The 27,929-nt window shown below is 42.2% G+C and overlaps 1 pseudogene across 1 annotated transcript; it reads left to right on the top strand.

Annotated features, from left to right (window-relative positions):
- The first annotated feature begins 7,564 nt into the window (after positions 1-7,564).
- LOC311601249 (prohibitin 1-like) lies at positions 7,565-8,328 on the top strand (annotated as a pseudogene). Its single transcript has one exon. The product of its transcript is annotated as a prohibitin 1-like (transcript).
- The last annotated feature ends 19,601 nt before the right edge of the window (positions 8,329-27,929 follow it).

Consider the following 27,929-nt stretch of genomic DNA (forward strand, 5'->3'; position numbering starts at 1 on the left):
GTATGTTGATCTTAAAGGGGGTGTTTATCTCACATACCCAGAATTATCTCCACGAGACTCCACCCACTAACTGATGTGAGAAGAGGCACAAGAGCACAGCCTAAGAAGCTGTACTATTTTTTAAGCTTTAGAACCTCTTGGGGACTATGTGTTTGCTAAGAGTTTCCAAATTATTAGACATGCCAGCTCTGTAACTATGAAAATAATACCACTGGATTCAAAAACTAAAAGACTTGGTCACTTCCATAATTATTTCCATTTTGGAACCAGAGTGCTATACTTGCTTTGATAGACGGGGTGGAGGCCTTAACATGCAATGAGGATTTCATTTGAAGCCTTCTGTGACCCAAAAAAAAAGTTGGAAACATTTTTGAGTTCATGAAACTCATTCTTAATTTTGACCCAAACCAGCTGTTTCATTTAAGCCAGCAGAGATTATTTTTAAAACCATTATTTCTGGAGCTAGATCTTATCCAGCCATGGCTTTACAGAGTCTGATCCTCTAGGAAAGCTCTGTTAGGAAGCTTTCCCAAGCCTGGTACCTCCCCCACAGACTGCTCTTTGTTTATTTATTTTTCTTTTATGTACATAGGTGTTGTGCCTACATGTATCCCCGTACACCACATTCATTCATGATGCCCTTGGAACCCAGAAGAGGGCATCGGATTCCCTGGAACTGGAGTTACAGTTGTAAGCTGCCATGTGGGTGCTGAACTGAACCCAGGTTCTCTTGAAAAGTAGCCAGGGCTCTTGACCACTATCAGCCTGCCCCAGATTGACCACACATACACATACACACACACACACACACACACACACACACACGCAAGCACACGCACATGCACACGCACACACACAAACACACACACATATATATATAATTTACTTACATGTCTCTGTGTATGCTGTCATGTGTGCAGTTGTCCAAGGCCTCTGGAGCCTCTGGAGCTGGAGTTACAGGTGGTCGTGAGCCAGTGTGGGTGCTGGGAAGCAAACTCTGATCTTCCGAAAGAGTACCAGTTTTTAGCTGATAAACCATCTTTCTAGCCCCTCACAAATTACTCTTAACTATTTGCTTAAGATGTATATTTACACAAGCATATGAGAGCTGTTCAAATACACACTCATGATCCACTGACAATAAGTATCAGTGATGATACAGAAAAATTGAAGCTCATATACATTGCTGGTGGGATTGTAAAGTAGCATAACCACTTTGGAAAGCAGTCTAGCGGTTCCTCCGACTTTTAAACGTAGTTACTCTGTGAGTTTGTTTCATTTCTGTTGCTGTAGTAGAATGCTCTGGCAAAAGTAGCTTAGGGGCTGCAGAGACGGCTCAATGATTAAGAGCACTGACTCCTCTTCCAGAGGACTTGGGTTCAACATGGCAGCTCAAAACCATCTATGACTCCAGTTCCAGAGGCTCTGATGCCTTCTTCTGGCCTCTGCATGCATGTGGTACACTTACATATATGCAGACAAAACAGACTTAAAATAAAATTACATTTTTGAAAAAGAAAGAAAGGAACCCAGCATGGTGGCACATGCCTTTAATCCCAGTGCTCCGGAGGCAGAGACAGGTGAATCACTGTAAGTTCAAGGCCAGCCTGATCTACAAAAGTGAGTCCAGGATAGCCAGGACTGTTACACAGAGAAACTCTGTCTCGAAAAAACAAAGAAGAAGAAGAAGAAGAAGAAGAAGAAGAAGAAGAAGAAGAAGAAGAAGAAGAAGAAGAAGAAGAAGAAGAAGAAGTAAATTTGAACTACAGAGGTATCTCACTTCTTAAGAGCACTGATGCTCTTCCGGAAGACCTGGGTTCAATTCCCAGAACCACTTAGTGACTCAAAAGCATCTGTAGCTTATCAAGTCTCAGGGGATCTGACACCCTCTTCTGTTCTCCACAGGCACCAGGCATGCACATGGTATGCAGACATACAGACAGACAAAACATCTATACACATTTGTTTGTTTGTTTGTTTGTTTGTTTGTTTTTTGAGACAGGGTTTCTCTGTGTAGCCCTGGCTGTCCTGGACTCACTTTGTAAACCAGCCTGGCCTCGAACTCACAGTGATCTGCCTGCCTCTGCCTCTCAACACTTATACACATTGAATTGAATAAATAATCATTTGAAACACAACTTAAAGGAGAAAGAGTTTATGCTGGCTATAACTCCAGAAAGACAGAGCCTTTAAAATGGGGAAGATATACAGCAGACAGGAAAGATATGGTGGCAGGAACAGGAGGTTGGTTCGTCACACTTCACCCTCACTCAGGAAGCAGAGAGTGAACAGGAAGTGAGGCCAGGCTATAAAACCTCAAGACCCTGGGCCAAGGCATGATAGCATACACTTTTAATCCCAGCACTCAGGAAGCAGAGGCAGAGCGATGTCTACATAGAGAAGAGTTCCAGGTCAGACAAGACTACATAATGCCCTGTCTCAAAAACAACCTGAAAGCCCGCCCCCAGTGATGTACTTTCTCCAACAAGACTCCACCTTCTAAAGGTTTCACAACCTTCCCAAATAGTGCCACTAGCTGAGGACCAAGCATCCAAACACATGAAGCCTATGGGGGACATTTCACATTCAAACCACAGCACTGGGTAATTCATCAATCCTGCTTCTAGGTACATACTCAAGAGCAATGAAAGCACACATCAACACAAACCTTGTGCCTTGGAGTCTGAAGAGATGGCTCAGCCATTAAGAGCACTGGCTGCTCTTCCAGATGAGGCAAGTTTAATTTCCAGCATCCATGACCATCTGCAACTCCAGTTTCAGGGGATTAAATGTTCTCTTCTGGTTTCTATGAGCACCAGGCATACACGTGGTACACAGACACACATGCAGGTAAAACATCCATTCATATAAAATAAAGTAAAATGGTCCCCCAGGTGTACGTTAGAGCTTGATTAATAATAATCATACAGTAAAAACAACCCAAATGCCTAGTAACTAAGGAACAGATAATAAAAAGTGACACACTCATAAAATGAAGGTATTATTCAGTGAAGTGCTATACTATGGGTGAACATTATGCAAAGTGATAGAACTCAGATACCAAGGCCAAATGCCGTTGGAGTTGAATTATTTGAAATATCCAAAACAGGCCAATTGAGAGAGAGACTGATTGTCTAGGGCTCAGCAGATAGGCTGGGGAGACATGAGGAGTGATTACTAGTGTGCATAGGGTTTAAGGGTGATGAAAGTGTTCTGGAATTAGTAATGCTAGCTCTGAAATTTTATCAATGGACTAAAAAACTCTATAAAATTATACAATTTTAAGAGGAATTAATTTTATGTGTACAGATGTTTTGTCTGAATGTATGTACATGCACCACTTGTATTCCTGGTGCTTGTAGAGGTCAAAAGAGGACATTGGATCCCCTGGAACTGGAGTTACAGATTGTGAGGCCCATTCTGGGTATTACAATCAAACTCAAATCTTCTGGAAGAGCAGCCAGTGCTCCTAACCGCTGAGTCATCTCTCCAGACCCAAGGGTAATTCTTACTTTTTAATATAATATTGTAATTAATCTTTGGAGAATTTCGTGCAAGCATACAATATATTTGATCACATTCACGCCCATTCTTCCACCAACTGCTCCCCCTCTCTTTCTCACGTGATCCCCTGAGTCCATATACTCATAGGTGTGGAGCTACCCACTGGAGCATTGGCCTATCAGGAGCCACACCCATGCTTAAAGCAAACTGACTCTCCCTTCCCAGAAGCCATCACCTGTAACTAATTCCTCAGCTAGGAGTGGCTGGTGTCCATAGCTCCTCAGCTAGGTGTAGGACTGACAATCCCCTTCCCCCTCCAGGCTAAAATGTTGACTGGCTTGGGTTGAAGCAGGTCTTGGGCAAGCAGCCACAGCTGCTGTGACTTCCCGAATGCTGGCATGTCCAGAAGACACTGTTATGCGCTGATCCTTCCCAAGCTCTGACTCTTCCAATCTTGTAACCCAGCACTTAAGGATTCTGTGACAGCGAGATTGTTAGTGCATGCCTGGGCTATTAAGTCCAGCCTGGGCTATCAAGTGTAGCCATGGAAAAAAAAAAAAACAACACAAATGCCACCATACCCAGAAAAAAAAGTGTAGCCATGGCTCAAAAAAAGTAAATTAAACTAGAATGGTGATTTTTTAAAATTTTGTTAATTTTTATTAAATTTGATCATTTCATTTGTATGTATAATGCTTTCTGGTTACTCTCGCTCACATTTATGAATAGGACAGAAGAATTGGGGTTTTTTTGTTTCAAACATACTACCAATTTTATTTTAGATATTTTTTAAAGTTACTCTGTAGTCTATTAATCTTAAACATAAAATCATGTTAACTTAATATATGACCATTTTTAAAATATTAATTAAAAAAATTAAAATGGTGATTTTTTTGAGACAGGGTTTCTCTGTGTAGCCCTGGCTGTCCTGGAGTTACTTTGTAGACCAGGCTGGCCTCAAACTCACATCAATCCACCTGCCTCTGCCTCCTGAGTGCTGGGATTAAAGACGTGGGCCACTATGCCTTTAATCCCAGCAAGAATCATCACATGGAGGCTGGACAAGACAAACCAACAGAAGGAAGAGGCACAAGAATCAGAAATCCACCCATTCACACACTCAGAAGTCCCATTAAAATACTAAACTGAGAGCTATAAAATATAAACAGAGGACCTGCTGCAGTCCCGCCACATAGGCCCTGTGCTTGCTGTTTCAGACGCTGAGTTCATATGAGCTTTATGTGAGGGCCTGGTTCTGCTGGTGTCCTCCAGCCCCTCTGGCTCTTACAATCTTTCTACTTCCTTTTCCACAGGCTTCTCTGAGCTCTGAGAGGAGGAATTTAATGGAGACATCCCATTTGGAGCAGTGTGTTCCAAGAAATCTCTGCGTGTGTGTGTGTCTCTGTCTGTCTGTCTGTCTGTCTGTCTGTCTGTCTGTCTGTCTGTCTGTCTGTCTGTCTGTCTCTCTCTCTCTCTCTCTCTCTCTCTCTCTCTCTCTCTGTGTGTGTGTGTGTGTGTGTGTGTGTGTGTGTGTGTGTGTATAAAATGTCTCTAAGCTGTGATTATAATGTAACTCTCCAGACATAGCAGTCCACACAATAGGAAGCACAGCCCAGGGTGCTGCCAGACTTCTGACAGTTCATTACTTGTGCAGATGTCTTGATCCTCTTGCATCACATCAATTTAAAGCAGAATAAAGACCCTGCAGGGACACAGGAGAAATGGAGGTTCTCCGCTGCCGTCTTTCTAAATCTTGCTCCTTCTGCCTCGTTAGTTTGCTGACTCGGGATCTCCAACAATACTTCATTGGCTGGCCAGCTCTAGCCAGTGTCTAAGAGACACCTCCTTCTGAATATCCAGACTCCCGGACAGCCATTTCTCTTTCCCACTGTGCAGTAGGAAAATATTTTAATAAGGCACTCAATTGTGTCTCACTTGATACAGTGTAAGCCTCATAACTGGCTTTGAAATGGTTTATATAAGAGTCTTATCAAAATGGGTGAAATTTGAACAAATTAAGGATAAGCTGAAAGGATAAATTTTAGTATGCCTTATTTCATTGAATGGCTAGCAAACCATTGTTTTTAGCATGTCTCAAAACCACACACTCCAAACTTTAGTAAGGCTAATTCTAACTAGATTTTGGTTTGGTTTATTATTAGTGGTGGTGGTGGTGGCGGTGGTGGTGGTGGTGGTGGTAGTTTGAGACAGGGTCTCATATACTGTAGGTTGGCTTTCAACTTGCTCTGTAGCCAAAATTGACCTTGCACCTCCCGAATCCTAAGATTACAGATGTGTGCCACCACACCTCATTTTTTTTCATCTTTCTTTCTTTTTCTTCCCTTGGTTTTTCCTTTCTTTGTTTTTATAAAGAGGTCTCAGCATGTTGTCCTTGATTTCTTAGATTTACCCAATCCTCCTATCTCACGATCCCAAGGAGCTGGGACTACAGGCGCACGCCATCTTCAAAGACTCAGACCAGGGTCCTCATGAATGCCATGTTGTAAATGTAGTTTTGCTGTCCTCAGAAGAAGGGATGAGACAAGAGCCATACACAAGCTTTATGACTACGTGGCTTAGGCTGAGCTCAGAGCATTTCTATCTACCTGTCCCTAGGTCTGGGCATGGAGGCTTCTAGCCTCCATAAAATCTAATCTTCTGGAAGGTCGGACCTTGAAGGCTTCTGCTTCTAGCCTCCGTCTGCTAACCTGGGCCTAGAATGTTTTCAGCCTCCAAGATTTACTGCTGCATAAGTTGACTCTTTCTAGTTCTTTCTGAGCTCTGGCTGGCTCAACTCAGCTGTTCTGACTTAAAACTTCCAGGACAGCCAAGGCTACACAGAGAAACCCTGCCTTGGAAAAAAACAAACAAAAAAACTTCTCTCCAACCTAGCTGGCTGAAAATAGTGTCTCTTGGTTTCTACTGAATTGCTGTGCTTGGAAAACCTGCCTCTGAACGCCACAAACTGAACTGCACTGTACTTCCAAACTCCATGAATAATTCTCCTGCCTGCTCTCTCTCTCCCTCCCTCCCTCCCTCCCTCTCTCTCTCCCCATCCCTCTCTGTCTCTGTCTCTCTGTCTCTCCCTCTCTCTCTCTCTCTCTCTCCCCTCTCTGTCTCTCTCTGTGTCTCTCTGTGTGTGTGTGTCTCTCTCTCTGTCTCTCTCTGTCTCTGTCTCTGTCTCTGTCTCTCTCTCTCTCTCTCTCTCTCTCTCTCTCTCTCTGTCTCTCTCTCTCTCTTTCTCAGCTGACCTTAAGTAGCTTGTTATTCTTGACTGTTTTCATGGGGTTCTAGTGTATACTAGAACCAGACATGAAGATGTGTACCTTTAATCCCAGCACTCAGGAGGCAGAGGCAGGCTGATATCTGTGAGTTCGAGGACAACCTGGTCTACAAAGTGAATCCAGGACAGCCAGGGCTATTAAACGGAGAAACTCCCATCTCAGGAAAAAAAAAACAAAAACAAAAACAAAAAAGTGTGCTAAATTCCAGCCAGAAGGATTAAAAATGCGTCATGTCTATATTCCAGCAAGAGGAATTAAGGGTGTATACTAAGGGTGTCTTGGTATTCCGGCTAGAACACAGAGACCTAAGTATTTGCCAGAGTAGCCATGTTGCTGTATTAAAATTCCTCTACACTAGGTAAACACTTACCATTAAACTGTAATCTAGTACTTGTCTTGCTTTGGACAGTGGGGTGGGTTGAGACAGTACCCCACTATATAGTATAGGCTGACCTTGAACTCCTCATCTTTCCACCTCCCCCTCCCAAATTCTGTCAGTGATATTCATATCCCGCTGCCCTTGGCTTGTTTTTTAACTAAATGAAATTTCTGCCTCTGTTTACATAAGAATGAAGAAGGTTGTAAATACATAAAAATAATAACCACATTTCCAAAGCTAATTGTGGTGACCAAAAGGTCCATTGCTAGAAGAATGAATTAACAAAATCTAGTGTGTACATAGAGTGGAAGATTACACACCCTGAAAAAAAGAAAAGTCTCACATATCCTGTAATATGGATTTACTGGGTGAAATAGAAAAATCACAGACGAGAGTGAAAGTGAGTGTGAGTGGATGCAACAGAAGGAGTCATGGCTGCCAAGGTGTTTGAGTCCATCAGAAAGTTCGGCCTGGCTTTAGCAGTTGCAGGAGGCATGGTGAGCTCTGCCTTATATAACGTGGATGCTGGGCACAGAACTGTCATCTTCGACCGATTCTGTGGAGTACAGGACATTGTGGTAGGGGAAGGGACTCACTTTCTCATCCCTTGGGTACAGAAACCAATTATCTTTGACTGCTGCTCTCAACATCACACTGTGCATCCTCTTCTGGCCAGTGGCCAGCCAGCTTCCTTGTATCTACACCAGCATCAGCGAGGACTACGATGAGCGATAAGTGAGTGCTGCCATCTATCACCACAGAGATCCTCAAGTTGGTGGTGGCTCGCTTCGACGCTGGAGAATTGATTACCCAGAGAGAGCTGGTCTCCAGGCAGGTGTCCCTGACACATCTGACTTTGGGAAGGAGTTCACAGAAGCGGTAGAAGCCAAACAGATGACTCAACAGGATGAGGGAGACTCCAAGGCAGCTGAGCTGATCGCCAACTCGCTGGCCACAGCCAGTGATGATGGCCTGACTGAGCTGCAGAAGCTGGAAGCGACTGAGGACACCAGCTCTCTGGCTCTCCCCTCCCTGCCAGGAGGCGGGGCAGTCCGTGCTCCTCCAGCTTCAACTTCTCAGGCCAACCAGGCCACAGCCTCGACGGTTCTGAATGGGGCCTACTTTCCGCTCCACCCCAGAAATCACTGTGAAATTTCATGATTGGCTTAAAATGAAGGAAATAAAAGTAAAATCACTTCAGATCTCTAATTGTTAAAAAAAAAAAAAAAAAGAAAAGAAAAGAAAAGAAAAATCACAGACATTCACTTTACGATTTCACTATATAAGATATCCAAAGTCAATAATTTGATAGAGACAGAAATAAGAATGGCAATTTTCAAGGGTGGGGAAGAGAAGGGAAATAATTTTTGCTTAATGGCTATAGAATTTAAGTTTTACAAGATAAAAAAGTTCTGGATGGCCTGGAGAGATGGTTCAGAGGTTAAGAGCACTGGCTGCTCCTCTAGACGTTCTGAGTTCAACTCCCAGCAACCACACAGGTTGGCTCACAACCATCAATACTGGGATCTGATGACCTCTTCTGGCAGGCAGGCACACATGTAGACAGAATGGTATATACATAATAAATAAATACTTTTTAAGAGGAAATGTTTTTTTAAAGTTCTGGAGGCCTATAATACAACAATGTGAAAACATAGAATACTATTAAAGTGTTCTCTTTAAAATGATCGGTTCTGTGCTGTGTGTATTCTACCACAATTTCAGTTCTCTTAGTTAAAAAGTAAACTGTTTAGATAAGGTCTTCAAAAATGCAGAATATGGCATTTTAATTGTTTTTATTATTTTAAAGATTCACTGACAATGAGACAGGTTAACTCCTGGCAACACCCAACCTACCTCAAAGAAGATGATGAGCATCAAAGAACCTCTTTATGGAGATGGCTTCAAATGTGGCAAATAAGCCACTGGGGAAAATGTCCTCGTTTCTTGCCACTGACAGAATTCTGCCTAAAAAGGGACAAGCTTGGATGCAGGCAGAGTCGACAGCCAAACTCTGCCAAGACAGGGTAAGCAAGTCCTCAACAGTGTCTGCCTCACAAATATGTCTGTCAGATATACTGGGCCAGAAGGCTGGAAAAGATGCTCCAACATTATAGTTTTGAGTGACTGTTCAGGTATAAAACTGTCTTTGTCATCTTCTCATTTGGAAAACTGCTAACCTGCACTCCTGACATATTCAGGTAATCAAGTTTATTCCTTCTCAAGTCTCTGATGGAGTTGAAGACCGGGCAGCTTAGTTTTACAATGAAGCTTAGTTGTTTAGGGTTTAAGATGTTTATAGGTCTAGATAGATGTTTTAAGTTGATAATGACAAGATGTGATGGAGATTGATTTACATTCAGAATTTTAGACACACCAAGATAGGAAAGATGTTTTCTTCAAGGCTGTCAAATACAAATAGCCAAAACACTAAGAATGTAACATTTATATAATTCCTGATTGTGTCATGGTTCTTCTTGCTATAGGAAGTTTATTGTATAAATGTGGAATAATATAAATGTATATGTAAAAAATTTTAACATGTTTAATTAGTAAAAAATAAAAATAAATTGTTGCATTGGAATGCATCAGTTCTAATTTGCTAAAATCTGTTTTCTAACATACTCTCTGCCAACCTGACAAACTGTTCATGCTTTGGCAAATCATACCATTGATGTTAACAGTTCTCTTTTCCACTGTCAAGGCTTTCCTGACCTCAGTTACCTCTTTGTTCCCCACTACCAAGTATCCTCTGAGAAATGTTGGCCAAGTACAATCCTCAGACTACTGATGATGCTTAGAGTACATAAAAGTGTCCATGCACACTCCAGGGGTCTTGAAGGAAAAACAGTTGTGTCCACACACATGTAATTTTAAATGTAAGAAAATTTGTGATCTAAAAAAAATCTCATTATATCCTCAGCTATCATTACAATCCCAAAGTTTGCATACTTACCATAAAAAGTAATAAATAAATAAATAAAACACTTCATCAGGGGGCTTGGGTGATGTCTTCATGAGTGAAATGCTTGTCCCACAAACATGGAGATCCCAGCACCCATGTAAATGCAGGGAAAGTATGATGGTGTGTGCGTATAATCTCAGTGTGTGAGGGGCAGAGACGGGATACCTGGAGCATACTGGCTAACAAGACTAGCCAGAAGAACAAACTCCAGTTCAGTGAGGGACCCTGCCTCTATGTATAAGGTGGAGAGCAACCGAAGAAACCACCCAGTGTTGATCTCAGGCCTCCAAATGCATCCAAACACAACATACATGCACGTAAAGGCAACACACACACACACACACACACACACACACACACACACACACACACACTAATATGAAAAAAATTGTATCAGGCCTGGGAACACAGCTCATCAGTACAGTGCTTGCGTAGTACATTTAAGGCCTTGGTTTCAATTCTCAGCACCACGAAAAAGGAGGGAGAAAAACAGATTTAACAAGTCATTTCCTAGCTAGGCAGTGGTGGCATATATCTCTAATCTCAGCATTCAGAAGGCAGAGGCAGAAGCAGATGAATCTCTGTGAGTTTAAGGACAGCCTGGTCTACAGAGAGTTCCGGGACAGCCAAAGCTACACAGAGAAACTCTGTCTCAACCCCCCCCCCAAATCAGTTCCTTTTGTAATTAATATTTAGTTGCTAGGATGCATTTGATTTCAGCTTGTGTGTGTGTGTGTGTGTGTGTGTGTGTGTGTGTGTGTGTGTGTGTGTGTGTTTTGAGACAAGGTTTCTCTGTGTAGCCTTGGCTATCCTGGATTCGATTTGTAGATAAGGCTGGCCTCTAATTTACAGAGATCCGCCTGCCTCTGCCTCCCAAAATGTTGGGATTATAGGTGTGCACCACCACGCCTGGCTTCAGCCAATATATTTTATGCCATTTACCATTGCTTGAATTTGTTTGATTTTCAATTTTTGTTATTCTTCGGCAATTTGTAAAAATGGATCAATATTTCATCAAAGTTGGGATGATGGCCCATGCCTGTAACACCAGCACTCAGAAACAAGAGAACCTCAAGTTTGAGGTGTCTGGGGTACATAGTGAAATCCTTATCAAAAAATTTCCAACCAAAAGATTATTCCCTTGAGCTAGGTGTGGTAATACATGCCTGTAATCCCAGCACTTGGAAAGTAGATGAGGTAGGATCAGGAATTCAAGGCCAGCCCTGGCTACAAGAGCTCGTCAGTCACACGTGTGCACACACACACCACAAAGCCAGGCATGTTGACACACATGCTTAGTAACAGCATTTAAGAGGCAGAGGCAGACAGATCTCTGAGTGTTTGAGACCAGTCTGATCTACATGGTGAGTTCCAGGACAGCCAGGGCTAAAACAGAGAAACCATATCTCGGGGAGAAAAAAAACAAAACAAAACAAAACAATATTACAATGAACAAGATTAAACAGTCAACATTCCCGCATGGATGGAAGAGAGCCCCCTGAGGCCCCAGTCCTACCAAAGGACTATTAGCAGTTGGTGGCTACTGGGGGAGGGAGAGTCACTCTCCTTTGGGAATATGGACACATAGGTTGCTCGTACACCACCCCCCATGTGGCATATGGACAGCACTAATTGGATTTGGATGGCTACTCATAGAAAGAAAGAAAGAAAGAAAGAAAGAAAGAAAGAAAGAAAGAAAGAAAGAAAGAAAAAGAAAGAAAACCTGAAACTTGAAGGGAGATGAGGTTGGGTGCTGTAGGGAGACTTAAAGGGAGGTCGTGGTGGATGAATATGAATGATACACATTCTATAAATGTATGGGGCTCTCAAAGAATAAAAATTATTATTTAAATAAAATAAAACTATCAATGTGAAGGAAGAAATACTACAGCACAGAATATGTTTATAAACTCAAGCATTATGTAGAAATCATGTAGATAACACGGGGCTCTGTATCATCACAGTGGGAAAAATAAGAAAATAGAGTGATGTGCAGATGACAAAGAATAGCAACAAAAAAAACCACAACAATTCTATGAACATTAGATGCTATTTCTTCCATAGCCTCTTATACTTTGTCTGTTAGGAAACTGACAAATAGCATCAGGAAAACACCAGAGCCCTTGAATCCTTTTCCAAAACAAAGCACAATGACCTTTCTGGTGAACTAGCTAAGATTTTTCCAGAATCAACTAAAAATTGTGCTTCACAGGATGTTGACAGTTCAAGCTGTTCTATTGCCAAGAACTTCATAAAATAACTCACAGAGTTAGTAGACATGTGCACAAAAGAGGGACTAAGTATTTGCCTATCAATTGACTGTGACCATCACCCACTATCAGTGGCATTCTGTATGAACAAGGACTTGCTCTGCTCTTCAGATATTTCTGCAGGACATTACCCAGGCCTGTGCAATAAGCCCCATGAGTGAAGAGTGTTCCATGATTTCTTTTGTTGATCCCTGAATCCCCAAGCTACAAGAACCATTTTTCCTCTGGGTAAAAATGACTTGGGGAGCAGTAGCTGTGTGAGCAGGATTGCAGGATTTTGCTAGGTGAGTCAAACTGGGCTCACGGAACAAAAACAGAATTGCAATTGTCTCCAGCACTTAACATAATTCAGATGTAAAGTTATAGTGTCACAATTGTTTCTGTGTGTGCTTATTTGTTTATTTGGATTTTAATTTTTAATTTTTTTTATTTTTTTATTAATTTATTCTTGTTACATCTCAATGGTTATCCCATCCCTTGTATCCTCCCATTCTTCCCTCCCTCCCATTTTCCCCTTATTCCCCTCCCCTATGACTGTTCCTGAGGGGGATTTCCTTCCCCTGTAAATGCTCATAGGGTATCAAGTCTCTTCTTGGTAACCTGCTATCCTTCCACCGAGTGCCACTAGGTCTCCCCCTCCAGGGAAAATGGTCAAATATGAGGCACCAGAGTACGTGTGAAAGTCTTACCCAACTCTCCACTCAACTGTGGAGAACGTTCTGCCCATTGGCTAGATCTGGGTAGGGGTGCAAACTAGTACAGCCACTTTGGAAATCTATCTGGTGCTATCTCAGAAAACTGGGAATAGGGCTTCCTCAAGACCCAGCTATTCCACTCCTTGGAATATACCCAGAAGATGCTTCAGCACACAACAAGAAATTTTGCTCAACCATGTTCATAGCAGCCTTATTCATAATAGCCAGAACATGGAAACAGCCTAAGTGTCCCTCAGTAGAAGAATGGATAAAGAAACTGTGGTACATATACACTATGGAATACTACTCAGCTATTGAAAACAAGGAATTCCCGAAATTTGTGGACAAATGGATTGAACTAGAAATGATCATAATGAGTGAGTTAACCCAGAAGCAGAAAGACTCAAATGGTATATACTCACTTATATCTGCATACTAGCCCAAGGGGCATGTCCCACGAAAGACTTCACTTACCAAGAAACTGAGACAGAGGGGAGTACATCCTATTAATTTTTTTACTTTTATTTATGTGGATGCATGCATGTGTGCCTGTGTGTGTGTGTGTGTGTGTGTGTGTGTGTGTGTGTGTGTGTGTGTGTGCATTCATGCAGGTGCCCAAGGAGACCAGATGGGATGATCCATTAGACCTGGAATTAAAAGCAGCCACCCAGCATAGGTGCTGGGAACCAAACTCCGATCCTCTGCAAGAGTGGCAAGTGCTCTTAACTATTGAACCATCTCTCCTGTCCCTAAATAGTTGGATTTTTTTTTCTGAGGCAGGGTCTTCTTCCTGTGACCCACATTGGCCTCAGTTTTAAGGCAGTCGAGGACAACTTTTGAACTCCTAATCTTCCTGCCTCTGCCTTCCATGTGCTGCAACTACAGGCATGCAACACTGTACCTACCTGCTACCATGTTAACTCTGTTTTTAGACTTGACAATATCTCCCAATTATTCCAACCATATACATGCACGTGCCTAACTCTTATATGTCTTGCCACCAATTGTCTACTTGGCTTTATTGGCTAGGTAGAACTGAATCACATGCCTACTCAAGAATCAGTTTGAGGGGCTGGAGAGATGGCTCAGAGGTTAAGAGCACTGGCTGCTCTTCCAAAGATCCTGAGTTCAATTCCCAGCAACCACATGGTGGTTCATAACCATCTATATAAAGAGATCTGGTGCCCTTTTCTGGCCTGCAGGCAGAATATTGTATAAATAATAAATAAACAAATCTTTTTTTTTTAAGATTCTTTCCTGACCAAAAAAAAAATCAGTTTGAGGAGAAATAAATACTTTGGCCAAGTATGACTGACAGTGCAAACTTGTCATTCCAGCCTTTATAAGGCAAAGGCAAGAGGAGATCAGGGCTTCATGGCTAGCCTAGGCAACATGGTAGGAACCTACTGGGGAAGGAGCCATATACTTGACTCATAGTACATGGAGAAATTAAGTTAATATAACTACACACACATTTGCATATACCAGTAATTTCAGAATTCTAGTCCTTGGCAGGTGGAGGCAGGAAGCTCAAGGTAATCCTCAAGTATATGGCTTGTCAGAGGCCACGTAGCCTATATATTACCCTGCCTCAAAACAAACATCAACATAATAATAAATAAAACTACAAAGATCACTTAGTGGGTAAAGGTACTTGCTTTGTCTGAGTTTGATTCCTGGAACCCACTTGGAGAGAATTGACTCTTACAAGTTGTCTTTCTTGTGACCTTCACACATGTGCCTACCTCCTACCCCAACCCTTTTTTTTTTTTTTTTGAGAGACAGGGTTTCTGTGTGTAGCCTTTGCTGTCCTGGACTCGCTTTGTAGACTAGGCTGGCCTCAAACTCACAGCGATCCACCTGCCTCTGCTTGCTGAGTGCTGGGACTAAAAGGTATGCACCACCACCACCCGGCCTACCTGAACTCTTATACGAGATGGGGGGTGGGAGGGATGGATGGATGGACGGTGGGACAGAGGGAGAGAGAGATAATAAATATAGAAGCAATCAGATGGAGGGGGCCTGGGTATGCCTACTGCTTGCCTAGCAAACACAAAGCCCTGGATGCAATCCCCAGCACCAGATGTTGTGGCATACACCTGTAATCTCAGCACTCAAGAAATGGAGGGAAGAGGATCTGAAGTTGAAGGTCATTCATGGCTACACCAAGATTTCAAGGCTAGCCTGGGTTACATGAGACTCTTACCTTTAAAGAAGAAGGAGATATTGAGGCACAAAGAACCCAATCACCCTCTCTCAACTTTTCATATGTTGAAAGGACTCACTGATACAATGATGTATTTTGATTTGGGAGTGTATCTTAAAATCATATTCAATTCTACTTAAACAAAGCAAATTTATCATATATATGATCAACCCAGAATTAGATACACACACACACACACACACACACACACACACACACACACACACACACATACACCTTTCTTCAACACCCAGTAGAAAAAATGTCCCAGCCAAAGGAGACATTTTTGGGGTCCACACAGAGAAATAGAATCCCCCAGTCAAATACAACAGCAGATAAAATATGAGAGCGAGTGGAGTTTATTTAAGCTAGAGAGTAGATGGCCAACTGTTAATTGACACATAATGAAGCAGAAAGACTAGGCTACTGGGTAGGAAGTTACACAAAGCAAAATGACTCATGTTCTAGAACCCCAGAAAGGCTTAGGCACTGGAGGGAAGGTGATGTGTAGGGTTTAGGGGAGCCAAAACCAGAATTGGTTAAAAAAATCTTTTAAAATAATCCAAGATCTTCATCCTAATCCTACAGACTCCTAAATATAGAATGGGTGTGTGTCAAAGTGTTAATGAAAAAGCTTACAGCATAGCAAAGCTGGTCAAGGACTGTTGCAGAGGCATGCTGGGCCTGTTAGTCAGCCTCTGATCTCAGCTATACAGAAAGCTGGAGGAGTAGGATAGCAAGTTCAAGCCCAGCCTGGGCAACTCAGTGAGACCTTATCTCAATGGAAAACTTAAAAGTGAGGATAGGAGCCAGGCAGTGGTGGCACATGACTCTAATCCCAGCACTCGGGGAGCAGAAGCAGATGGGAAGACTTTGTGAGTTCAAGGCCAGCCTAGTCTACAGAGTGACTTCCAGGACTACACAGAAAAACCCTGTCTTGAAAAACCAAAATAAGGCCAGGTGTGATGGCACATGCCTGTAATCCCAGCACTTGGGAGGCAGAGGCAGAGGGATCGCTGTGAGTTCAAGGCCAACCTGATCTACAATGCAAGTCCAAGACAGCAAAGGCTACACAGAGAAATCCTGTCTTGAAAAACCAAAAAAAGAAAAAAGAAATAAAGACCAAAGTAAGAAAAAAAAAGTGAGGATAGGAAACGCAGAGTGGCACAGAACTTGCCTAGCATGTGTGGGACAAGGTGCTAGTCCCCGTATTACTACCATCACCGACACCAATAGTAATGATACCACTAATAATGAGTGGCTATAAAGTGCTGTTTGCGATATGCTATCAGGAGATGGTATTTAAGTGAGAAAAGGCTCAATAAATAATGTCTGGCTGTAAAAAAGAAAAGTTGATTGACATAAGGAGGTAAAAAAAAAAAAAAACTATGAGAAATAGAAGTAAGTCCATCAACATCTTAGTCACCTTGAGTTCAGGAGGATGGCTTTTCTCTCCTCCCTATGATCTATTAGAATATTCATCTTTTGAGATCTTCTCAGTGGAAGAGAACTTTGCTAATTATGCATGAAACCCTCCATTCAGTCCACAGTACTGCAGAAAAGAAATGGGGGCAGGGGGAGGTGGGCAGAGAAAAGGAAGGAAGGAGAGAGACCAGAGTACCAGAAAGGCTGATTGTGGCACTGTACACTTGCAGTCAAAAAAGAATTATATATCCAGGCAGGAAAACCATACTGAAGTAAAGTTTAATTTAGCCACAAACAAACAAACAAGCAAAACAACAACAACAACAAAAAGGCCGGGTGTGGTGGTGCACGTCTTTAATCCCAGCACTCAGGAGGCAGGGGCAGGCGGATCGCTGTGAGTTCGAGGCCAGCCTGGTCTACAATGTGAGTCCAGGACAGCCAAGGCTACACAGAGAGACCCTGTCTCCAAACATTTCAAGGAATCATTTAAAAAAAAAAAGAAACCTATAGCCAACACTAAACTAAATGGGGGGAGGAAACCAAGCATTTCCTCTGAAATAAAGCAAAGGTGCCCTTTTTCACTACTCTTATTCAATAGACTCCTCAAAGTTTTAGCTCAAAACAATAATTGGAAATACATATGCACCAAGATATCAGGACTTCTAATTTCACAAAAAATAAACATTAATAGTCATAAAAGGTGAAAAGTGTGCTGATTAGGATTATGTCAACTTGACACAAAGTAGAGTCAGTTGAGAGCAGAGACCCTCAACCGAGAAAATGCCTCCAAAAGATTGGCCTATGGGCAAGTGTGTGGGATGTTTTTCTTGTTTAATGATTGATGTTATGTGGGAAGATCCAACTTATTGTATGTGGTGCCATCTCTGGGAAAGTGCTCCTTGTATGTGTAAGAAATCAGGCTAAGCAAACTATGAGGGGAAAGCCAGTACACCGCCCTCTATGACTTCTGCTTCTGTTCCTGCATCCAGGTTCCTGCCTTGAGTTCCTGCCCTGACTTTCCTTGATGGTGGACTGTCATGTTGAACTGTAAGCAGAAATAAACTTTCCTCCCCCATATCTTTAGATGTGTTCAAATTGAAAATCAACAAAGAAACCTCCAAGTTAAATGATAGATCAAATGAACTTAAGAGACACATACAGAATATTCCATCTGGCAGATATGAAGTACAAATTCTTTTCAGAAGCCCAAGGAACCTTCTATAAACTAGACGACATTCAGGGCTGGGGAGTCAGCTCTGTCAATAAAGTGCTTACCATGTAACCATGAGGATCTGAGTTCAATAACCAGCACCGATGCAAAAAGCCAAGTGTGACAGCATGTGACTGCTGGAGAGGCAGAATAAGGAGGATTCTGGGAAGTCGCTGGCTAGCCAGGGTAGCTACATCAACAAGCTCCACATACAGTGAGAGACTGTCTCAAACAACAAGGTGAAAAATAATTGAGAAAGCCAATATTGGCGTCTGTCCTCCATATGCACACAAACATGTGCACACATACGCAAGCCACAAATCAGCTTTTGACAAACAAAAGAATTTTAAAAATCCTCTTGTATTGTATTCAATCATGGTGCAATAAAACCAAAGCAAATACTTAAAGAGTAAAGAATACACTCTTGAATGTATTATTGAATAAATCAGGGAGGAAATCTTTTTTTGTTTGTTTGTTTTTTGAGACAGAGTTTCTCTGTGTGGCCCTGACTGTCCTGAACTCACTTTGTAGACTAGGCTGGCTTCGAACTCACAGCGATCCGCCTGCCTCTGCCTCCTGAGTGCTGGGATTAAAGGCATGTGCCACCATGTCTGGCTCAGACTCCATGTTTTTTGTGAGCTTTCTGTTTGTTTGCTTTAGTACTTTTTGTTTTATTTTTTTTCTTTATTTTTTAGTTTGTTTTGACTTTCATTTTTTGTTGTTGTTTTGTTTTTTGTTTCTGAGAGAGAGAGCTGGTTGGGTAGGAAAATGGGGAGGCTCTGAGAAGAGTTGGGACAAGGAAGATTATATGATCAAAATATATAACATGGAAAAATTAAATACAAATGGCAAAAAATGCTTAAAAACAAGTTGCACATCCTTAGCCATCAAGGAAATGCAAATTGAAACTGCTTTGCAATTCCATCTTACTTCAGTTAGAGTGACTATCACTAAGAAAACAAACAATAACAAACACTGGCAAAGATGTGAGGGAAAAGGAACTCATTTACCACTAAGTTACAAGTATGTAAGCTTGTACTGCAGCTGTGGAAATCACTATTGTGGTTCCTCAATAAACAGACCATAGAAATACCACATGGGAATATACCCAAAGGATTCTAAGTCAGCATACCACAGAGATATTTGTACATTCATATTTATAGCTGCACCATTCACAATACGCAGGTAATGAAACCAGCCTAGATGACTAGCAACAGATGAATGACTAAAGAAAATGATGCACAGGGCTAGAGAGATGGCTCAGATGATGCTTGCTGATGCTCTCCTGCCTCACAACCCACTAATAAATCCAGTTCCAGAGGATCCCATACCTTCTTCTGACTTTCACGGACAGTGTGTGCACTTGGTGTACAGACATACATGCAAAGCACCCATACACACACAAAAAATAATTTTTAAAAGAAAATGAGGCACATATACACAATGGAATATTTGGGATCCATAAAGAAAAATGAAATCATGACACTTTCAGGAAAATGGATGCAACTGGAAATCATTACATTAAGTGAAATAAGCCAGACAGACAAATACAGCACAGCATGGTTTCTTTCATATACAAACACTCGATTTGAAATTATATATACATGTGTTTGCTCTCATCTGCAATTAGTTCCTAGATCCAAAGCTCCAGATGTGAGTATACAACATAAAATAACAACAGAAATCAGGAAAGCACAAAGGGACCATATATGGAGTTGGAGGAGTCATAAGGGGGCAATGGCAGGATTCAGGTGATTTGAAGTGTAAAGTGAGGATTGGGAAGGTTCAATACAGAAGAGAAGGAAAGGCAAGAGACAAATAACAAAACCTCAAGGAATCATTATTGTATATTTGCCTAAATATATTATCTTATATTTGCCTAAAATTATAATTATAGACAGCACACACGCACGTGCGCACATGTGTGTGCATTGATAAGGCTCTCCACAAGTACCATATGTAGACAAGTTCTCTCTCTCTTCTCCTCTCCCTTCCCTCACCGCCCTTCTCTCTCTCCAGCTACTGTCGTGGTTTTCACACTGCCAGGAAGCTTCACAATCACAAACAGGGCCAGAAGTGGAATGACAAACAATACCAAAAATAATAATAATAACTCATTTGGGCAGAACTCTGAGGACCAATCCTTCTCATGCAAAGGGAACTGTGCTGGAAAAAAGTAGAGGTTGAAGCCAAACAACCAAATTCTGCTCTCCGGAAGTGTGTCAGGGTGCATGTCATCAGGAACAGCAAGAAAATCACGGTGTTCATGCCCAGTGATGGCTGCTTGAAACTCATTGAGGAAAACGATGATGTTCTGGTTGCTGGATTTGGTCTAAAGGTCATGTTGTAGGTCGAATCCCTGGAGTCTGCTTTAAGACTATTAAAGTAGCCAGTGTGTATCTTTTGGGCCTGTACAAAGCCAAGAAGGAAAGGCTATGATCATAAATTTTAACTATAGAAACAGTAATAAATTTTCTTCTGTTAAATTTATTTATTTATTATGTATACAGTGCTCTGCTTGTATGTCTGTCTGCAGACAAGAAGAGGGCACCAGATCACATTATTGATGCTTGTGAGCCACCATGTGGTTGCTGGGAATTGAACTCAGGACCTCTAGAAGAGCAGCCAGTGCTCTTTACCTCTGAGCCATCTCTCCAGCCCTAAATTTTCATATTTTAAAAAATAGACTAATGCCAGGCGTGGTGGCGCACACCTTTAATTCCAACACTTGGGTGGCAGAGGCAGGCAGATCGTTGTGAGTTCGGGGCCAGCCTGGTCTACAAAGTGAGTCTAGGACAGCCAAGACTACACAAAGAAATCCTGTCTCAGAAAAAAAATAGACTATGGGCTGGAGAGATGGCTCAGTTGTTAAGAACACTGACTGCTGTTCCAGAGGTCATGAGTTCAATTCCCAGCAACCACGTGGTGGCTCACAACCATCTATAATGTGATCTGGTGCCCTCTTCTGGCCTGCAGGGCTACAAGCAGGCAAAACATTGTATATGTAATAAATAAATATTTTTTTTTAAATACACTAACAAAACCCCCAGTTCCAGGTATGAGAAATGCCCTTTCAAATGGTGGGCCAGGGTAGTACAAGTGACTCCCAAAAAATATAGACTACTGTTGCCCTTCTTTGCCTCTTGGAGGTTGAAGGTAAAATCCCCTATTTTGCTGAAGACACCATGCACTCAGGTCACACAGGACTTGAATTGTTTGAGCTAGATCTAACTGGAAAGCCTCCTTCCCACAGTCTAGCATCCATGATTCCAGAAAATACTATTTAAACTGCCAAGGGAACAGTTAACAGTCCCACCCAGCTGCAGTGCCTGTGACAAACAATGGTCAACATAACAAGACATATGTAAAGATGCAATAAGCGACACTCACATATAAGTGGTAACCAACAGCTGTCTTACTGGACTTAGGGCCCATTCAACAATAGGGGAATCATGCTTGCTACTAAAAACCTAACCAATGGGGCTGGAGAGATGGCTCAGAGGTAAAGAGCACTGGCTGCTCTTCTAGAGGTCCTGAGTTCAATTCCTGACAACCACATGGTGGCTCACAACCATCTATGTGATCTGATGCCTGCCCTCTTCTGGTCTGCAGGTGTACATGCAGGAAGAACACTATATACACAATAAAATAAATAAATAATTTTTTTTAATCTAGTCAACTTCCTGGGGCTAGTGAGGTCATAGACCTAAGAAAAGAAATCACTACCACCACTTTGCTATACCAGCATAATTTCTTCCTACATTATAAATTTTTATTGTTTTTTGAGACAGGGTTTCTCTGTGTACCCTTGGCTGTCCTGCAATTGCTTTGTAGACCAGGCTGGCCTTGAACTCACAGTGATCCACCTGCCTCTGCCTCCCGAGTGCTGGGATTAAAGGTGTGTACTACCATGCCCAGCTTTAATTTATTGTTAAAGTGAATTTATTAGAATGTCTCCCAAGCTGTGGTCCAGCTGGTACAACCATGGCTGTCTACCAATAGAAAGTTGAAGAATCTAGTAGTTGTTTGGTCCATGAGGCTGGATGTTTCAGCTGGTCTTCAATACACACCAGAATTCCAAAGAACTAGGCTCTATTGACGGTAAAGGAATGAAAACTTCCTAGTCAATATCTAGTGCAAACAAGTAAAGGGAGAGAGCTTCCTTCTATATACTTTATATATGTAGGCTGTCACCCAAAGCTGTGGCTCTGATTAAAGGTGAATGTTATCACCTCAAAGGATCCAGATTAAAGAAAGGTCTTCCCAAAAGCTTTAATTAAGAAAAATCTCTCATGAGCCAGGTGTGGTGGTGCATGCCTGTAATGTGTCAGCACTTGGGAGGCAGAGGCATGTCGATCACTGTGAGTTCGAGGCCAGCCTGGTCTACAAAGTGAGTCCAGGACAGGCAAGGCTACACAGAGAAACTCTTTCTCAAAAAGAAAGAAAGAAGGAAAGAAAGAAAGAAAGAAAGAAAGAAAGAAAGAAAGAAAGAAAGAAAGAGAAAAAGAAAAAATCCCTCACAGGTATACCCTGTGTACCCAACTGTTTGGGGGATTTAAATTAATCCCCGATGCAATAGCCAACACAAGTGACAAGACAGAGGAAGAAACACCCATAGTCATAAAGAAAAAACAAGGGTTAAGAAAAAAAGACGGAAGGAATGAAAGTTTCTACGGTGGACAGCAGCCAGGACTACTTAAAATGGATTGTGTCTGGTCCTACATGAGAACAGCTGTGTCCTTCTGAGTCAGCCTGTTCAAAGGCAAAAACAGCTTTGTTCTGATGTTAGAATAGCTCAGCATAGCCATTCACCTGCGAGCAGAGGCCACAGTACTGATAGGTGAGTTTTTCTCAATCTTTTTTTTTAACAGTCATTTATTTATGATACAGTATTCTGCCCGCATGTGTGCCTGCAGGCCAGAAGAAGGCACCAGATCTTATTATAGATGGTTGTGAGCCACCATGTGGTTGCTGGGAATTGAACTCAGGACCTCTGGAAGAGCAGTCAGTGCTCTTAACCTCTGAGCCATCTCTCCAGCCCCAGTGGATGCACTTATGTCACAGCTCCTGTATCTATGGCTCAGGGAACGTCATGGAAGAAAAGCTGGAAAGATTGTTAGAGCAAGAATACCAGGAAGTCTGCTGCGAAGACCTCTCATAGAAATGTCCACATAAACAAGAGAAGCAATGGCAATATCAATAGTTATCATGTTAATGCAGAATATGGGGGAGGGGAGTCATGGAACATCATCCTTGGATGAAGAACTACAAGCAACTAATGACTGCTGAGAGAGGGAGAATTGGCCTCTTCCAGGGATGGGCTCCTGAATTGGTTATGCAGTACCAAGTGGCCAGCCCTGAAGCCATTCATACACAAACAACAAAACAGACTCAGCATGATATATTTATATATTTGTTCATACACATATATGTATGTATTTATGTAGCAATAAAAGTCAAAGAAAAAGAGGCTATTAATTTGAGGGGGAGACATGGGAGGGAAGGGAGGGAGGAAAGAGAAGGGGGTAAGTGATGTAATCTTTTTCGATTAAAAGTCTATTTTTTTAAAGGTTTTTTTTTTTTTTTGCCTCCCTGAGTTCCCCCTCTGTTTCACAGAGGGTCTTTTTCTCTATGTGTCTGCTGCGTGTGTGTCTGTCCTCACCCTCAGTAAAATGCCTTCCTTAACTGCTAAGTCTGTCTGCAGTGAGATTTCCCTGCGGCTACTTGTTGTCCTTCAGGTTTTTCTAGCCTTTAAATTCTTTAAGTGGCAGAGAAAAAAACCCAGACAAGACTCCTAGATTGTATAATTTGGAGACTTTATCATTTCAGATGTCTCATCTCTGGATTTCTCCTGACAATGGTAGCATCATTTTGGGACTTTTTCTTGAAATTTCTTTTGAGGACCACCAACTCATCAAGATGGGGACAAAATCCTCCCAAGATTTCTTCACACTCTCCACTGGCTTGCCTCATGGACAACTGGATCAAGCTAGCCTTCAGTCAAAGAAACTCAGAGGCTAAATTCTAAACTTAAGTGGCTGATGAAAGGCTCCTTGAAGTCTTTTTTTTTTAAGATTTGTTTATTAAGTATACAGTGATCTGCCTGAATGTACACCTGCCCGCCAGTAGAGGGCACCAGACCTCATTATAGATGGTTGTGAGCCACCATGTGGTTTCTGGGAATTGAACTCAGGACCTCTGGAAGAATGGCCAGTGATCTTAACCTCTGAGCCATCTCTCAAGGCCCCTTGAAGTCTTGAACCAGACAAATGACCTCCTCCATGGTGTACATCTTATAGTAGACGATAGTGCTATTCAATCATATGGCATTCTCCAAAGAGACACAGTATCGCCAAATAGCTGTCTTACTCACTGGACCATCATCTGTTATATCCCATTATGACCCCTTAAGTAGACCCTTCTCTAGTGTACTCTGACTCCTGATCCCCATCATCAACCCTTTGTCAACTGGTAAGAGTGATGACCACACCAAACCCCCTAAGAGCAGTTAGGCTGACCTCTGAGAGGGGGAATGAGACCAGGAGTTAGACAGACTGACTCCCTGCTAGGCAGACAGATGGGGAGAGGGGTCATGGCTAGGTAAGAAAGGTGGCAAATATCCAAGATCTCTAGCTTCTTCCTCGCCCTCCTAACCTGAGACAAAGCCTCTCCCACCAGCAGGCCCCTAATGATGGACAGGCTCAGCAAGTTCAAGGCTGGATCTGGACATGTTACATAACAGTTTGGGGCCAATCAACCATCCTAGTGCCCTTCAAACTGACCAAGCCTAAATTATGGGTGGAAGACTCTTCAGAGGCCTTAAAACCCCCAGCTGTCCAGGAAAGACTGGCTCTTTGGCCTCCCAAGCCCCGCTCTGTTTCACAGAAAGTCTTTCTCTCTGTGTGTCTGCTATATGTATGTTTCCTCACCTGCCAACAAATGCCTTTCTTAGCCTCTAAAAATGTATAAAAAGTTGAAAACATAGTTTCAAAAACATTATATATGTGTGTTTATGCTTGTGTGTGTTTTTATGTATGTCTATAGGATACAAAACTAGAGGGGAGATTGGGAAAAGAAAGGAAAAGAGCTTAAGTGAGATGAAAAATAGAAAGGACCATGGAGGGCTGGACAGATGGCTCGGTGGTTAAGAGCACTGACTGCTCTTCCAAAGGACCCAGGTTCAATTCCCAGCACCCATATGGCAGCTCACAACTGTCTGTAACTCCAAGATCTGACACCCTCACACCAAAGCACATAAATTTAAATAAAATAAAATATTTTTTTAAAAAAAGAAAATAAAAGACCATGAAATACATAGAATAGAAAAGGCAGAAGGGGTAATTACTGGGAGATGAGAGATAGGAGGATGAAATGAAGGACAGCATGAGGGAGAACCAATAAAAAGAAATACATGACACATATGCATACATTTGATGCTGAACCAAAACAGCTATACAAAGGTAAGTAAATAAGTGTTTGTTTGTTTGTGTGTGTGTGTGTGTGTGTGTGTGTGTGTGTGTGTGTGTGGTGTCTTGAAAGTGGAAGGAATACCATAATACAAGAAAAAGAAATCTTATGGGAGGAAGGAAAAGAAGGGTGTTCGAATAAATGTGACAAAAGTGGAGGGGATGGGATTACTTGGGCGAGAGAAGAAAACCAGCCAGAGAGGTGCACAGGGTATAGGAAACGGCAGTGGAGGAGGGCACTGAACAGCAACAAAGTATAATGACACATACACATGAAAATAACACAGGGAAACTTATTATTTTGCATAAAATTTGTTGACAAAATAAGAAGAGCAAATAAAATTTCAGAAATGAAAGGACCGATTCAGTCACACCACAGAATCTGACCATATTTTAAGAAAGCACGCCTTAGTGCATAAATGGAACAGATGGGCAGTCATAAAGTAGAGATGAGTGTCAACACAGCCTGGGTAGAGTCCAGGGAGTCGAACAAGACAGCCATTCTGCCCATGCGGCTCCCTGGCCGCCTGAAACAGCCCTCCACACATTCCTTCACACAGCTGCAGGGCCTCAAAGCCCCGTGGCGGCTTTACTCCCTTCTCCAACCTCTTGGCCTGCTTGTCTCCTACACCAAGTCTAGCCCTGTGTCACACGGAGTCACTCCTTTCTCTTGCCTCTTTCTTCAGATCAGTCTCAACTCTCTTAAGGATGTACCCTTTGCTTTGCAAAAAACCTTATATGTCCTCATGCAAAGTGCAAGGACTGGCAGGGCTCAGTGGTGCATGCCTGTAATCCCAGCACTGGGGAAGCAGAGGCACATGGATCTCAGTGAATTTGAGGTGAGCCTGGTCTACGATGTGAGTCTGGGACAGCCAAGGCTACACAGAGAAACCCTGTCTCTGGGGGCAGGGAGCCAAAGATAGATAGATAGATAGATAGATAGATAGATAGATAGATAGATAGATAGAAAGGACAGGCTTACATAATATATCCAATGCTGACTCTTCCCACAAATCCACCAAAGACCAAAGTAAACTGTCAATGAGCAAACCTAAGTTTACAGCTTATTTTAGGAAGGGAGACTAGGACCTTGACAGCCTTTATAGCATCTCAGAAGGGCAACAATGAAATTAGCATATTTATGAGGTCTTCTTGGCAAGTCTGCACTAAATCTGGTCAATATCATTCCTCACTGCAGAGCTTAGTCTCCGGAGTTCCATCACGGTAAATTAGCTTTACACTCTCTTGAACTTCACTTAAGTGGAAGTGCACAGTATTTCCTCTTGGGTGTCTGGCTTCTTTCACTTATTATGTCCATGAATCATGCATGTGGTTAAGTGCAGCCAGAGCCTGTTTTTATGGGATTGCTGTGTGTGACTATCGCCCTGTTATTGAATGCAAGAGTTGTCTCTAGTTCTTGCCTATTAGGAGAAAGGCCCCTTCGAACAGTCTCGTGAACGTCTTTTGACAGACATGGACACCATGTTTCTTGCTCCTATGTGTAGCACTGCAGTTCTTGGGCAATGGAATGCCATATGTTTTCCTTCAGTAGATAATGCTAAGGTGACTTGACACTGTATAAATAAGTTCATATGTAGTTTAATGGATTTCAGTGAACATTTGGGGCATTTAGATGAGAGAGCTCTCCTGCTCCACTTGACTCCAAGCTTTATAGGGTCCAAATCACATCTGTCTTCCTCGTGTAGTACAGAGCCTGCTGCAGCTGGAATGCAGTACCTATGTGAGGAAAATTTACAACACTGAGAGCTATCTCTTTAAGTCTATATTTAGAGGAGTCAATACAGGAGAATATACTATCACCAATTTTCCTAATGTATCATAACCACTTGACTATAGGCATATGAAGAAAGATTCATAAACATACTACAAGATATCAGTACTGTAAAGACATAGCAAAAATAAAATGGTAACAATTCCATTTTTTTTTTCAAGACAAGATTTCTCTGTATATACCTGGCTATCCTGAAATTTGCACTATAGATCTAGTTAGCCTCGAACTCAGAGATCCACTGGCCTCTGCCTCCCGGGTGCTGGGATCAAAAGCATTCATCCATGTGCAGTGGCACACACCTGTAATCCCAGCACTCAGGAGGCAGAGGCAGGCAGATCTCTGTGGAGCCCAGCCTTGTCTACAAAGTGAGTCCAGGACAGAGAAACCCTGTCTTGAAAAACCAAAAACAAAACAAAAATTAAACACTAAAAAAAGTATCATCCAACCAGTAAATAGGCCAATGACAGGAATACACAGCTCTCAAAAGAAGAAATACAAATGGACAATAGATGCTTGAAAAAGTGTTCAAGATCTGAGCCAAGCTGGGAAATGCAAATTGAAGCTGCATTCATTGCTGCTCTTGCAGAAGAGCAGCTTAGTTCCTTGTGAACATGTCAGGGGGTTCACAACCATCTGAAACTCTACCTCCAGGGAATCCATTGCCCTCTTCTCCACTCGGCCTGCACATGAAAGATACCAAGAGCTTTCAATGACAACAAAGCCAGGACATCCA

This window comes from Acomys minous (genome assembly GCF_964271855.1).
Source record: "Acomys minous genome assembly, chromosome: 7".
Taxonomy (NCBI): Eukaryota; Metazoa; Chordata; class Mammalia; order Rodentia; family Muridae; genus Acomys; species Acomys minous.